Raw genomic sequence first — 15,565 nt, 5'->3', positions numbered from 1 at the left:
AAAGGAGACTCGAATTAAGAGGTAAAGGGGAATTGCAAGATTTTAGGGATGAGGAAGTTACAACACTGGACCCTCGGAGTCTTGTCAAAAACTCAACCACAAGTACACATTAATCTGAGACCTTAAAAATCCACCCATAGCCAGAGTATCCATGGTCAGTTATGTGGCACAGTTTGCTTCCCAAGTCTTACTGCCATCACTGCAAAAAATTTTTGTTGGCACAAACAGAAGCCTCATTGCCTCTGGGCTATAAAAAAAATAGTGGTGTTTAGTTTTGTTGTATAGTTTTGCTTACAATCATTATTTTTCTATCCAGAGAAAATTGTGAACCCGGAAGTTTAGAGGATCAAGAGTCCTTTCAGCTGTGATATGAAATCTGACTTGATTCTGTACATTGGTGCCTATTCTAGAGAACAGAGTTGCTAATTAGGGGGACACGATGTTTGGGAAAATGACAAGCTTCCAAGTGCCTCCTGAATTCAAAATTTCCAACATCTTTAAAGCACTATAGATTCACAGATGGTAATAGTATCATTTGCTTTACTCGCCTTAAGATTGCTCTCTGATGTATCTGTTTCTGACATAAAAACAACCCTATTATAGGCCCCACATTTAAGAGTCTTAATTTAATGCCCCAACATTTTGGTGCATGTCTGGCTTACCTGCAGCAGCCTCATTAAGAAAGACTCCTGGGCGAACGCAGCATCTAATGGGTTAATGAGGCTGGGCAGCCTCAGCCTGTTAGCAGCTGCTTAAGCAGCAGGCTGGGGAAAGCTCTGTTGATTTTCATTCTTCACTGCTGAGTGATGAAGGGCAACCTATATGCGAGAAATCTAGTCAGGCCACAACCTGTACTCACATACAAAAAAAAAAAAAAAAATGCAATTCAATTCATGCCCCAGGTCAACAATTCCTCCGTGATCTCTGATATAAGGGTAAGGTCAATGCATTTACAGTATATATGGGGCTAAAATCAGGAGATTTGGGAGGTGAGCTAGTATTTTGATTATCCTCTACTGTGGAAAATCAGGACGCTAGGAGCTGATCTAGAATCCAAATAGCTCTTTGAGCAGTGATGTATATCCCAATGAATGCTATTGACACCTTCAGCAATGATATTTCTTAGCTGATCATTTTGGATCTCTGAACTCATTTTGGGATACAGATTCCCAAATTCTATTCCTAACTAAATACAGTGCTCTACTGTCTAACAAAAATATATATTCAAAGATGAAGACATTTTAACGTTTCGTATTGAATAAATTGAAGTATAAAATAAATTTGATATTTTAATTAAATAAATTGAAATGAGTCCTTCAAATAGTGTTCCTTTGTTCATTTGATACACCTGAAACACATCCTTTGGTTTGGCTTCACTGGGTAAAAGAATCTCCTGGAGAGCTTGTTAAAAACACAGATTCCTGGCCAGGTGCAGTGGCTCACGCCTGTAATCCCAGCATTTGGGAGGCTGAGGCAGGAGGATCACTTGAGCCCAGGAGTTCAAAAACAGCCATAGAGGGCAACATAGAGAGACCCCGTCTCTACAAATAAAAAATTAGCCAGGCATGGTAGTGCATGCCTGTGGTCCCAGCTACTTAGGAGGCTGAAGTAGGAGGATCACTTGAGCCTGGGAAGTTGAGGCTGCAGTGAGCTATGATCGTGCCACTGCACTTCAGCCCAGGTGACAGAGAGAGATGCTGTCTCAAAAAACAAAACATAGACTCCTGAGATCCACCTCTAGAGTTTCTTATTTAGTGGGTTTGGGTGGGGTCTGGGTGCATTTCTAAAGAGCTCCCAGCCCCTACCTGCTACAGGTCCACAGACCACATTTTGAGAAGCACTGTTCTAGACTCCCACTTTCTTTCTTTTTTTTTTTTTTTTTTTTTTTGAGATGGAGTCTCGCTCTGTCGCCCAGGCTGGAGTGCAGTGGTGCAATCTCGGCTCACTGCAAGCTCCGCCTCCCGGGTTCACACCATTCTCCTGCCTCAGCCGCTCCAAGTAGCTGGGAGTACAGGCGCCCGCCACCACGCCCGGCTAATTTTTTGTATTTTTAGTAGAGACGGGGTTTCACTGTGGTCTCGATCTCCTGACCTCGTGATCCACCCACCTCGGCCTCCCAAAGTGCTGGGATTACAAGCGTGAGCCACCGTGCCCGGCCTAGGCTCCCACTTTCTTAATGTTCTTCTTGCACTGTGTCCTTTGCTGGGTTTTCCTTTTCCTCCTGACATCTGACTTGGCGTGCACTAAGGCTCCACACCTCTTCTCCCTTTCCTCCCAAGTTATCTCACTCAGTCCCATGACACTATGTGATATCGCTAAACTGATAAAACCTGATTTTGTCCCTAAATTCATAATTGTACATTTACAGTCATCCCTCCCTTGTCTGCAGACAATACCTTCCAAGACCCCCAGTGGATACCTGAAACCAGTGCCAAACCCTACATATACTATATTTTTTCCTATACATACAATACTGATGATAAAGTTTAATTTATAAATTAGGCACAATAAGAGATTAATGACAATAATTAATACAATAGAACAATTATAACAATATACTGTAAGAGAAGTTATGTGAATATGGTCTCTCTGTCTCTCAAAATATCTTATTGTACCGTGCTATGGATAACTGGAAGCACAGAAAGTAAAACCGTGGATAATGGAGGACTACTGTACTTGCCCCTCAATATCTCCTGATTCTTCTTTAAACTCCCAAAACTGATCCTCTCCAGTGTTCCCCAACTCAGCAAATAGTACCAGCACTTAGGAAGTTGCTCAGGCCAAATCCTTAGTCATCCTTAACTCCTCCTTTCGTCTCATCCCCCTCCAACCCATCAGCAAGTCTTGTTGGCTCTCCTTCAAAATATAGCCAGAATCTGGCCATGTCTCCCTAGCTACATTGGCAAAGCCACCATTATCTCTTGCCTGGATTATTGTAATCATTTCCCAGATGAGCTTCTGATTAGTTCCCTTATCTCCCACCTCGCTACCTTTACAGAGCAAACAGCAGTTCTTTAAGGTGTAAGTCAGTTCTCTTCACTTGTCTCCGCTGAGCCCTCTCCAGATAACTAAGAACAAAAAGCTGGAGTTCTTACGCTATCTCATAAAGGTCTACGTCATCTGACCACGTTCCCTCGTACTTTTTCCACCTCATATGGCAGAAGTTTCCCCTCACTCACATGCTCTAACCACACTCACCTCTCTGTTCCTCTTTTCACACACCAAGCCTGTCCCTGCCACAGGGCTTTACACATGCTGTTTTCTCTGCCTGAAATCCTCCTTCGCTGGTTAGCTACAGGGGCCAGCTTAATCCCTTTTTCCAGGTTTCTGCTCAGACGCCTACCAAAGGCGCTTCTCTCTAAATGAGCACACAACCCTAATCTGTATGCTTTTTTAGAGACAGCCCCTTACGGTAGACATCCAGGAACCCCATTCTCTAACCCTCGACCTGTTTCACCTTTGTTGCCTCAGCACATCTCACCCCTGATGACTTATTTTATATGTATTTGTTCGTTGTCTGCCTCCCTTCACCAGAATGCATGCTCCAGGGGAGGAAGAAACTTTTTTCTCTCCACTTCTATATTCCCAGTGCGAGAAATAGAACCCGGCCTGTTGCAGGAGCTTGATATATATATATTCAGTGACTAAATAAATAAACTGATGGAAAAGTGAACATTTTAGTTCGTCAAAAGAATTATTTTTTTTCCTCTCTAGATTTGATCAGTTATTTTATTTAGCCTTAGTCACTTTTAGATGCAACATTTTTAGAATATTTACTTCAAGGGAATTATATGGATAATTTGCCTGAGTAAAAATTATCCAAAACACTAGTCACACAAGTTTTCAACAAAATTCTAAAAGACTATTTTACTCCATCCCCATTTCACCACACCCAATTTTTGCTTGAGCGCATGGTCCCCAGAAGCATTAGCCTGAGAAACAGTCTTTTCGAGTTACCCTCGGCACAGAAAAAGCTGCTGAGTCTGTGGATCAAATTGATTGGCCACAAGTGGTCACAATGTTGGACAAAGAACGTAAATTTTTAAACACTGGTAACTGCATTGAGTAATACTGCCTGTTTGAAATGCCACCGCAGCTGATTAATGCAGCTCAAGAGTTCTCACTGTTGATAAATAGGAGAGATGGTGAAAGTCTGAGAGTTAGGTAAAGGAACCAGAATTAAAATAGCTTTGGAAAAATACACTGCAATACACAGCTACCATTCATCCCTTGCAGTGAAAAACTGTATCAGCGCTCAAAATGACTCCTCTCACTAACTTTCCACCCCACTCAATTTAGTTTAACTGGATTTAGGTTTAAATGCTTTATACTCTGAATTCAACTGTCTTTGAGCTTTTTAAAGAGTAATGACATTGATAGTCGAACCTATGGACCATGTTGCATGTTTGCTCATGTTATTTGTTGGACTGAAGCTTGCAATGAAAAGCAACTATTAAAAAAATAAATGTGTGTAGAGATTAGAGTCCACATTTTGAAATGTCAGTAAATACAGTATTTATATGACAGATCATAATGACTTGTAAAAGGCAGCCATATGTGTATCAAGCTCTCAGTCTTCCTAATGTTTTTTTCTTAAAAAGAATATTTTATTTTTAAATCTGAAGAACACGACACTAAATGAAAACTATCTTCCAATTTTTTTGAGGAATTCGGAGTATGATCAGAGGCCCTCAGCCCATGGACTTATCCTTTTCAAAGAGAAACCAGGGAGATATGTCCAGTTTGTGCACTCCTGTCATATCATAACATTTAGAGCAATAGATTTAAAAAAAGGAAATCAGGGATAGAACATTAGAGTCAGCTCCTCAGTCTTTAATGTACTCTTTCACTACTTAACTGTGCCTAAAGGTAGTTTGCTGGTGTACTTTTACAAATTGCACCATTAACAGAATTTTACATGCTTAGGTCACTTTACTTTGATCCCAAAGAAGTCTTAAAACATTGTACAAACAACAGACTGGAGGCTACATCCCTGAAAGCCACTTCTGGGGAGGAGAGGTGGTCCCTGACATAGCAACAGAACATGCGGGACAGTTTCAAACAAAGAACAAAAGCAAACGAGGGTCCTTCTGAAAACCGCCAAGGATGTTAAGTGTTTTCAGAGAGTGAAATCAAATGCAACAGCATTAAGGCCAGTGGAGAATTTTTCTAGGAGATAGAACCTCTGCTTAAAGTGATTAAGTACTTACTGGTCATCATAGACCTCCAAATTTCACGTTCCCATATACATAAACTGAATCTCCAAATGCACTGAAATTATATCTCAGGCATAAGCTTTCTTTTGTTCTCATGCCAGTTTGTAAGAGATCTTTACATGAACAAAAGCTTCTGTCTTTACAATAACCATCTTTCTTTAAAAAAGGCATGCAATATACTTTTGGGATGCCAAATCGCACAATAGAGAAAACCAAATAATTCCAGTGAGGTTTGATGAGCCCTCAGCAAATCCCACAACAATTCTAGTCATCTGTCAATCAGGAAGTAGCTCATAAAGAATTGTGTGGCATTGCTACGGTCTATTACCTGTGATATTCCTTTTGGTTCACTTGAGATTTTTTTTAAAATATATAATGAATGCATTCAATAATTGTTTGAATTGCTGCTGTGCATCTGTCATAAATGGTTTATGGATAACCATCAATTGGTTCTGCTCATCAGTCTAACAAGTTCAATGTACTACTCAGAGCAAAGGATGACTATTTATTTAACAGCTCTTGGCAGGAAAATTTGTTGCATGCCACAACTTTACAAAGAACATTAAAATCAATGACAATTTATAAACCAAAGGCTGGGAATTATGCTTTGGATTCCCATAATTCATCAGAATAAAGCTGTCAGATACCTTTTATTATAAATTAATAGCATGTTGTCTAAGAGCAGCATGGCACAGATGTTTTGCCAGTTCGGTACTGACATCTAGTGGACAATAAAAAATATTTCCCCATCTTTTCTCAGCTCGATTTTCCTTCTTTCCCAAAAGATGTTTGCTGTTGCTTCATTAGTCAGATTTTTGTCGTGCAAGAAAATATATTTGAGTTGAAGTTTTGTGTATTTGTATTTGAGCTAACAAATATGTCACAAATTTGAACTTTTACTAATAAACATTGGCAACGTGTGCTTAACGTAATTCAAAAACTACTCAGCTAGCCACACCTTTTTTAAAAAAAAAAATCTTCCCCTATATTTTAAATATATTAGTACTTGTTATACTTGGGGACTTAATTATTTCCAATTCTTTACTACTAAAGCAACTATACTATATTAAAGTAACAAACTTGTAACTCTAATATTCTCATAAATAGAAACATAGATAATAAGATAAGCATTTACTTAGCCAGCATTCGATTAAAATCTAGGATCAATTTACTTTTTGTGAACTTGTATCTTCAGTTTGATGCAACTTACGAATAACCAATGTAGTGCAAAGAAATTACTTACTTAAATGCATCATTTGTGGATCTTGCTTTCTTAAACAGTACTTTCAGGCTGATCTACACAATAGCATTCCATGGTCATTAACACATTCAAAAGCTGAGAAACATCCTACTGTGCGCTGGCAACCTCTCAGGCACATGGTCTTGGCAAGAGTCCCACCCTGGAACATGCTAGGATTTTTTTATGCTCCAAGTAACGGACAAACCCGAGGCTTTCCAAGCTTTCCAGGATATCACCTGATCTGAACTCGGGCTGGATACGATTTTCCAGGGAGCTAAGGATGCTAAGATGTGCATTCTCTTCAGAGTCTTTTGGTATTTAGAGTACCTGAAAGTGGAGCAAGGAGAAATGAAACTAGAGTTTATGATGTCCTTGCTTTTGTGTCTGGCACTGTGATCGGCACTTTACATGAGAGATTATTAATAGAGTACGGGTCAGGGATGAAAATTAGTGTTCCAATTTTATACGCTTTAAAAGGAACATGAATACATGCTCTAGTGCTGGCATCAAGCTGAAATTTCTAGAAGACAGAATGGTATCTCTTTATAACTTGATTGTTACTAGAAGACAACTGGTGAAACTCAACTAAAATCATAATCTGCACTATTCCACTCTACCAAACTATAAAATGGTGAGAATGGTATTTGAAACCACCTTGTAAATTTTGTGAAATTCTATATAATCTATTTTAGGCTGCTTTGAAAGCAGTGCATTACAATTATTTCAGAAGACCTATGTGATTATTATGAAGGTGAATAAATAGAACATAATATCCTCCCGTGATAAAGAGAAATCAACTCTTTATAGTTCTTTATATGAAAGGGGGGTGAACTTGCTCAAAGCATAAATCCACAATTTTTTATACAATAATATAAAAAGAACTGTTTCAAAGTTTTCATATGTAAGAAACTCTACAATCCTAGTCCCTACCTCCAAATTATTATTGGAACATCTTTCTAAATAAGCTTTTCCAAGTCATTAAAATAAAGACAATGCATTAATAAGGACAACTGAATAGCATTTTAACAACTAACATGGCTTCTCAATGGGTAGCTTTTTACATTACTAAAAGACAAATTAGGCTGCCTTCTGCTATCATAAATAACCAGTTCTTTTAATAAAAGAACTATTATCATACTCAAATAGTCTTCGCCCAACATTTCCTTATTTTTAAAATAATTTTAACTGGCTAGTTATTCCAAATCCTATTTTCATCTTAGCTATTGACCTACTCAAACTATCTCTCAGAAACATTTGAAAGATCCTCACTGACAGAGAAATCCCTAAATGCTTAAGTACACCTGCCACAGTCAGACCTGGAGTCTAGAACATGAAAGCACTGGACCATGTATCAAATGCAGGTCGAGAAGCTCAGGGTGGATTTTTTAAGTGAAGAAGAAAAAGGTTAAGTTGAACTAAAGAAGAAAGAAAGAAAGAGAAGAAAGAAGAAAGAAAGAAAGAAAAAGGAAGGAAGGAAGGAAAGAAAAAGAAAGAGAGAAAGAAAGAAAGAGAAAGAAAGAAAGAAAAAGAAAGAAAGAAAGAAAGAAAGAAAGAAAGAAAGAAAGAAAGAAAGAAAGAAAGAAAGAAAGAAAGAAAGAAAACCACTTATTTGGAAAGCATAACAATAAAAAGGGACTCATAGGTCTTGAAGGAAAGATCATGAGCAGGAGACTCAAAGCCGAACCCTAATCCCAGGACAAGTCACTCACTGTCCTTTTCTATACCCCCTGCTGTTTAGCAAGTCAGGACCAAAAACATAGCAGGAAAACCATAGGCCCACATGGGCGCCTTCTCCTGATCCACACAGGATAAATTTCTTAGTTATAACAAGTTTTGTTAAAGTCTTCTCCCCATTCCTATTATTTTAGGTTGTGATTGAAGTAGATAGAATCATCATTAGAATCATCATGCATTAGATCTGGAAGGGACCTCAAAGAACACTAGTCTAACCTCAATCACAGACAAAAAAAAAAAGGAGGCTCAGAAAGATTAGGGGTGTTGGAGGCCAGTAACAAGACAACTGAGTTCCATGATGCTGTAGGGTATGGGGCTACCAGGGTTGAGACCATAGGAAGCCATCAAGCCCAGAAGGACTCAGGCCAAAGGGATAAGTTAAGGCTAGGAATAAAGACTGGATGATAGCCACAGGAACAGGGAAGGCCAGTCCCAGAAGTATGTGGTCGGGCAGAGGTGAGATTCCTGAATAAGGAAAGCATCCAGGAGCAAGGACTCATCCAGGCACCAAATTCCAGACCAGACTTTATTTCAGAATTCAGATAGCATGTGAGAAGTCAAGGTAGGCAGCACAAAAATAAGGACAGCAGAGCAAGGCAGATGGATAAGAACCCAGAGATCCACAAAAGGAAAAAATACACTCAAGCACACCATCAAAGCAAGACTTAGCCCCACTTTCTGCTACCTGAAAAGGACTTCAGAGAACAAAGGTTACTCCCACCCAGTCTGAGAGACTTTATAAAGTTCTATGGAAATAGGATTCAATCCCAGCCCAGCTGAATTGGCAGGTGTGGGTGGTAATTGGAGGACCTGGACAAGGCGATGAGTACGGTACATAGGCATTAAATGACCAGAATGTCATTTAATTCTAGTCAGGAGGGTAGATGCTAAGAGAACCTAGCTTAGTCTAATATACTATAAGTATTGGAAACCTCAAATTAATAAGGTGTGCAATTTATACATATGCACAAGTTTGTGTTTGCACACACATGCAAAAACTACAACTTGATAATCTGGGAACATTTCATGTTCAGTTCTTCTTATTTCCTCTCCCTTCAACTTTCAGTCATTTTATTGTTTGTTAATAGTCTTTCCACCACCAATCCCCAGTGCACTTTAAAATTATTTTCCTGGGTAAAATCACATCTTCTATTTATTTTTCAACTTTGTTTATAAAAATGTCTAATTTAAGATATCATTTGCTAAAGAGCCAGGGTACATATTTATTTAATAAATGTGCTTCTTTGAGTCTGTCTTAGTACTCTGTGTCCAACCAGGAGCTCCAGAAAAGCATGTGTGGTGCATTCAAATCAGTCTGTGATCCAGCTAAGAATTTTGAATCTAAAGATTGAAATTTTACCTGACCACGTCAGACACCATCTTTTTACTGAATATTAAAAAATTCAGTAAACTTCTAATTAAATGGGTTAGTTAAATGATGAAAAACAAAATTAAACTTGTAGGAATTTTTAACTGAATGATTTCAGGTTAATTAGTGATTAGCAGCAGAAAGGAAACTGGGTGGTTTATTAAAAAATGTATTTAATCAATGATTTATAGTTAATTAACTTCATTTAAATCTCTTCTTCAATCTGTCACAAAGATTTCTATCTTTGAATTTCTTAATTTAAAAAGCCAAACTATTATTTGGAGAAATGGGTGGAGGTGGGGAGCCAATTGAAAACTCCAACAGCTTTCTATGTATTCTTTTTGATATTTTATCAGCAAAGTTTTAATAGTTACAAAAGAACCACATGTTGATGTTATGTGATAGTCCCAAGCAGAGATATCAATTACTGTAACTGATGAAATAACTAAATATCAACAGTAAAAGGACCTTCAAGATGGCAAAAAAGAACATCACAAAGGGGGGAAAATGAGTTGCTGGCCAAAATGTAAACAAGAATTTGATTCTGTTTATTTCTTCCTTCCTTCAGATATGTTGAAGAATTTCTTTGTGCCTTGTACCTCTCATGGTCCAATTTAATATCTTTCTGCTTTTTAGAAGGTGTTTTATGTAATCCATTGGAATATTTCCAGGAGAAGAATGAGAAGGAGACAGAAGAAAAGTGGGGAGAAAGAAGAGAATGAAAGAGAGAAAGAGACACAGAGAGACAGAGACAGAAAGAAGAGAAAAAGATGGGGAAAGAAAGAGAGAGAGAGAAAGAAAAAGAAGGAAGGACAGAAGGAAGGAAGGAAGGGAGAAGAAAGAAAAGAAAGAGAGGGAGTGAGGGAGGGAAGGAAGGAAGGAGAGAGAGGAAGAAAGAGAGAAAGAGTGAGAAAGAAAGAGAGATAGGACGGAAGGAAGGAAGGAAGGACGGAAGGAAGGAAGGAAGGAAGGAAGGAAGGAAGGAAGGAAGGAAGGAAGGAAGGAAGGAAGGAAGGAAATGATTCACAGGAATGTAAGGCTTAATATATAACAATGCCCTTGGCAAAAGTTTTGCAATGCTCCACTCCTGGCTTAACTTCTATTTATTTTTGTATTAGTAAATGTTATCAAAGTGGTGATCCTTGAGAAAGAAGATATATATTTTGCTCCAAGATCAGTATGTCAAAGATAGAACAGTACAAATTTCCCTGAAGTCTTGTGTTTATTTTCATCCCTGACTTGATCTTTTTTCAGAGACTACAAAGCCAATCAAAAGAATTTCTGAAACTCAGTAACAAAAGGCTTATCGTTTTACAAATCGTCAAGGCCTCTCCTGTGGCGCACCACAGCAGAGGTGTTGCTCAGGCACATTTTCACAAACTGTGAAATAAAGGAAAATTATTGGGAAGATGAGAATTTGAGCCCCATATCTGGTTGTCACATGTTGTGTCAACCCAAAGAATCCGCCAATGATAGAAACAGGAAACAGAGAAACTCTAGGCAGACAGGGGCAGGTCCCTGGCAAAACCCCACCTTCAAGCTGAAAAGCCTGAAACCTGGTGGCCCAAAGTGAGGACTTCCATCCCTGTGTGCCCGCTCTCTCCTGATTGGTTCTTTCTGAATAGTGTCTTTACCAGTCAAATGTTGCCTTTTCCAAAACTACTTGCGGCCCACCCTGCCCACTATCCTGTGCCTATAAAGACCCCAGACTCAGCCAGTAGAGAGGAGAAGCATCTGGACATCAGGGAGAAGTGACTTGACTTCAGAGATGATGGCTGGACATCAGAATGAGGCAACTTGACTTTGAAAGAGAGGCAGAGAGGTGGCTTGACTTCAGGGGAGAGCAATCTACCATTCCCTTCCCCTTTTCAGCTCCCTTCTCTGCTGAAAGCCACTTTGATCATTCAATAAAGTTCTCCACATTCACCATCCTTCAATTCATCTGCCTGACCTCATTCTTTTTGGACACCAGGCAAGAATTCAGGATGCACCAAGTATGGGTACCCAAAAAGGCTGTCACACTGGCCCTTTGCCCTTGCTGGTGGGAGGCAACTGCCCCACACAAGGAGGCAAAGAGCCCACTGAGCTGATAACACTCTACTGTCTGTGGACAGTGGAGCTAAGAGAGCATTGTAACACACCCTCTGGAGCCTTGGGGTCATAAGCACCCCGACCTGGACATTGCCACAGGGCCTGCATGGAGTTTGCTCCTGCTGGCACTAAAGCAGCTGGCTGGTTCCTGCACTTCCTCACTCCAGTTCCCACACTCATTCGTTCACACGCTGCCTCACGCGAGGGGTCGAACAGGGTGGGCTGGGTAAACAGGCCACCCCTGTCGCAAATCTCACAAAGGGGTCAAGAAAATATCCTGCATTACCAAGTCTCCTTCTGCTTTGAGGACAGAGAGAGCATCTCCTACTTCACTTGGCACTCAATTATTACTACAGACCCTCACACAAGTAGCAACTCAAAATGAAGAAGCTTCCTCAGACTCTTGGGTTGCTTAGGAAGTGCTCTAACCTTTGCCCTTCACTCTATGAAATCTAAATGTGAAAATCTCCAGGCTATCCTTACATCTCACCTCTAAAATGTATCTACCGTCAGCAGTGTGCTGTGTTGATGCCTGTGTTTCTGGGTTAGTTTGTGTGATTTGCATGTACTTAACCTGGAGATGCCTGTCTACCTCAGCATTGCCCAGGGTCATCTCAGAGAGCAGGAACTGGATCTTTATTCAGATATATCTTGTTTTTTTTTTAAAAAAAAATCTAGCATGTAAAATTTCCAACCAAGATAAATCTGTTCACCAGAAGACATCTTTGAGATCATTTTGTTTTAATTCCTAATTTTACAGATTCATTCATTCATTCATCTAACAAATACTTATTAATCTCAGAATTTCCCAAAGACTTTAATGATTTAGCCAGAGAAATTAAACATGTTGCTCTGTGTAGCACAGAAATTTAAAGGGTGAAATGTTCCTAAATTATCATCCTGTTATTTAATTTCAATGTTGAGAAGTCATTATTGGTATTTCCAGGCAAATCAAAGTAAATGTTGGATATGTTCATTTTTAGTTCCCCAGTCTCACTCATTAAGAAGCCTCCCTCCATTATTTCTCCTTTTTTTCTAAGCTCATCAGAGTCCCTATTCCCAATTTTTTTTTTTTTTTTTTTTTTTTTTTTTTTTTTTTGGTGAGGAGTCTCGCTCTTTCACCCAGGCTGGAGTGCAGTGGCGCGATCTCGGTTCACTGCAGGCTCCGCCCCCTGGGGTTCAAGCCATTCTCCTGCCTCAGCCTCCCGCGCAGCTGGGACTACAGGCGCCTGCCACCTCGCCCGGCTAATTTTTTGTATTTTTAGTAGAGACGAGGTTTCACCATGTTAGCCAGGATGGTCTCGATCTCTTGACCTCGTGATCCACCCGCCTCGGCCTCCCAAAGTGCTGGGATTACAGGCGTGAGCCACCGCGCCCGGCCCCCAATCTTTTTTATTTAGTGGCAAAATAAATATGGAATCAATCATATAAACCAAGAGCAGCAAACTTTTTCCTAAAGGGCCAGAAATTTTTGGCCTGCAGACAATATAATCTTCATCTCAACTCCTCAACTCTGACATTGAACTCAAAAGCAGCCATAGACAATAAGTTAATTAAGAGGCTATGATCGTGTTCCAATAAAACTTTACTTACAAAACTGGTTGAGGGTCAGATTTGGTCCATGGATTGTACTTCACTGGCTCCTGATACAGACTATTGCCTGGGAATGATTACCAGCTAACTCACCATCTTTACCAGAAGATGAATTGCCTTTCCCCCTATTGTAATTCCCATCTCTTGATGAAATCTCTTAGGACAGTGCTCTTCAATAGAAATTTCTGCTGAGATAGAAATGTTCTATATCTCTCCTGTCCAGTATAATCACCACTAGCCCACGTGGCTACTGGACATTTGAAATGTGGCTAGTGTGAATGAAAAATGTTGATAAATTTTAAATTTTATTAAATTTTTATTAAGTGGCTGCATGTGGTTAGTGGCTACCATGCTGAACAATGCACCCTTAAGGAGTAATGAAGTCCGTCAGGCACTATATTAGACAGATCCAAAATACTGGGAGGTTTATTGTCCCCTCAAATTACAACGTATAAGTAAGTATACCTATGACCAGCCCTGGTAATTTCAAATGCATTCTTCTTTTTACAAAATAACTCTTGTAGATAAGTTTCCCAGTATAAAAGTCTGATTCCATTTATTGATTTTTATTTATAAGCAATCTTTTGGGAGTCCATCAGTTGGATTAAATATGCAGCATTTTTATTTCTTTTTATATAGCATCGTATTAAATTTAAGTTAATAAAAAATTGCACCTACAATTTTAAGATTTGAGGATATATCTTTCAGTGTGATCACTACCTGTCTGAAAATACGATGCAAAAACAAATCAGTATACTACAATGTCATAATTTCCCTAGTAAAGTATGTATTTCATTAATAGAACACAGAATAACTAAACTTCCTGAGGATGGCTGAATGGAAGAAGACTAAAAAGAGGAGGAGGTATTTGAGTTGGGTGTTGACCAGGAATAGGGAGGAAAAGCATTTCAGAAGAAGGGAATAGCATTAGCAAAGTCACATAAGTGGGTAATGTCTTCCAGTTTGGGGGAATGATGAGTAATCTGGTATGACCAGGACACAGGGAGGCAGGGCAGCAATGTCCAGAGATAAATTCAGAAAAATAGGTTAGATTCAAATTGAAAAGGTCATTGTGTGTGTGGAAAATCTCTTGCAGGCACTAAGGAATCATCATAGGTTTTAGAACTCGGGGAATGGGGGTGACAGTTAAGATCTTTGTTGTAATTCTGGCTGCTGTGTGGAAGACAGTTTGGAAAGACTAGATGCAGGAAGAGTGTGCAAATAAAAGCTTTGTATTAATTTTTAATGCTGAAGATAAAAAAAGATTAAAAAGATCATACATCACTGGATTAATGGCCATGAATGTTACTCCAAAACTTGTTAAAGCATATATCAGGGGTCAAAGCTGTAGGTCATCAGACTAAATTTCATCCATAGATGTGTTCTTTTTGTCTTACAACTTTCTTTTAATATTTTGATTTGGCTGCCAATGTTTATATGTAAGAGGATTTTACATGAAAATCCAGGCTTCTCTTTAGAGTGTGCATTTCCTTTGAAAAATCATAAGATTGGATTACGCTGGGCCTGCATTCTGTCCTGGCAACAATCAGCTGTTGCTGGGTAGCACCCATTGCACTCCTGACAGAGCAGCAACCCTCGCTTTCCTTGGTTCCCACTACTTCCTATTATTTGACTTCTAGTCAGTTTCACTCATTTGTGACAACTGACTGGCCCTGAAGGCATTTGGGTTTTTTACCCCAATTCAAGACAGCAGGTCTAAAATTTCATTCAGTTTTATAAACATCCTCTATAAATAGTATCTTCAACAATGCCCACTATATTTTTATTCTAACAACAATAGGACTTTAAAGTTTTGCTTTCTTGAAAATAGTCAACATTTTCAACCTTTTTGTTAACTTAGGCATACCCATCCTTCTTGAATAGCTTCATCTCAAAAATTTAGAAGAAAGAAACAATAAAATGAAGAACCAGCAAATCACTATTAGACCTGAGCCTGAAGCAGTTCTGTTGTTTCTTCTGTTGGAGCTTGTGCAATCAGCATGTCTTAGGCCAACTGGTTTTCCCAAGATGATTTATCCTACATATCTATGTGTGCCATCTTCCCTGTGCTAGCTGGAAAGGCCTCTAACTATTTTAAACATCTGATCAACTCATCATTTTGAGATAACACCTCTAGTTGGAAATTAGAGGTTTTTATCTGCTTGTCATCAATAAGGATGTGAATAATTAGCAACATTGGTGTAGGTTAAATTGGAGTTAATCTTAACCTAGAGAAATTGTATTACACCAAGCCCTTGACTGTGTAGATGCTGTAGATTTGTCAGCCTGCTACATGCCAAATAATATGTTCATATATGATAT

The 15,565-nt window shown here is 39.1% G+C and overlaps 1 long non-coding RNA gene across 1 annotated transcript in view; it reads right to left on the bottom strand.

Moving 5' to 3' along the window:
• LOC131384127 (uncharacterized) overlaps positions 1-799 on the bottom strand; it is a 36,279-nt gene extending 35,480 nt beyond the window's left edge. The window contains exon 1 of the long non-coding RNA XR_009214682.1: positions 663-799. This is a non-coding gene — a long non-coding RNA (uncharacterized LOC131384127). The remainder of the gene's footprint in view (positions 1-662) is intronic.
• Positions 800-15,565: the final 14,766 nt, after the last annotated feature.

The sequence above is a fragment of the Hylobates moloch genome, unplaced genomic scaffold (genome assembly GCF_009828535.3).
Source record: "Hylobates moloch isolate HMO894 unplaced genomic scaffold, HMol_V3 SCAFFOLD_8, whole genome shotgun sequence".
In the NCBI taxonomy this organism is placed as follows: domain Eukaryota; kingdom Metazoa; phylum Chordata; class Mammalia; order Primates; family Hylobatidae; genus Hylobates; species Hylobates moloch.
The sequence above is the reverse complement of the archived record's forward strand: the minus strand, read 5'-3'. Positions and strand labels throughout refer to the sequence as shown.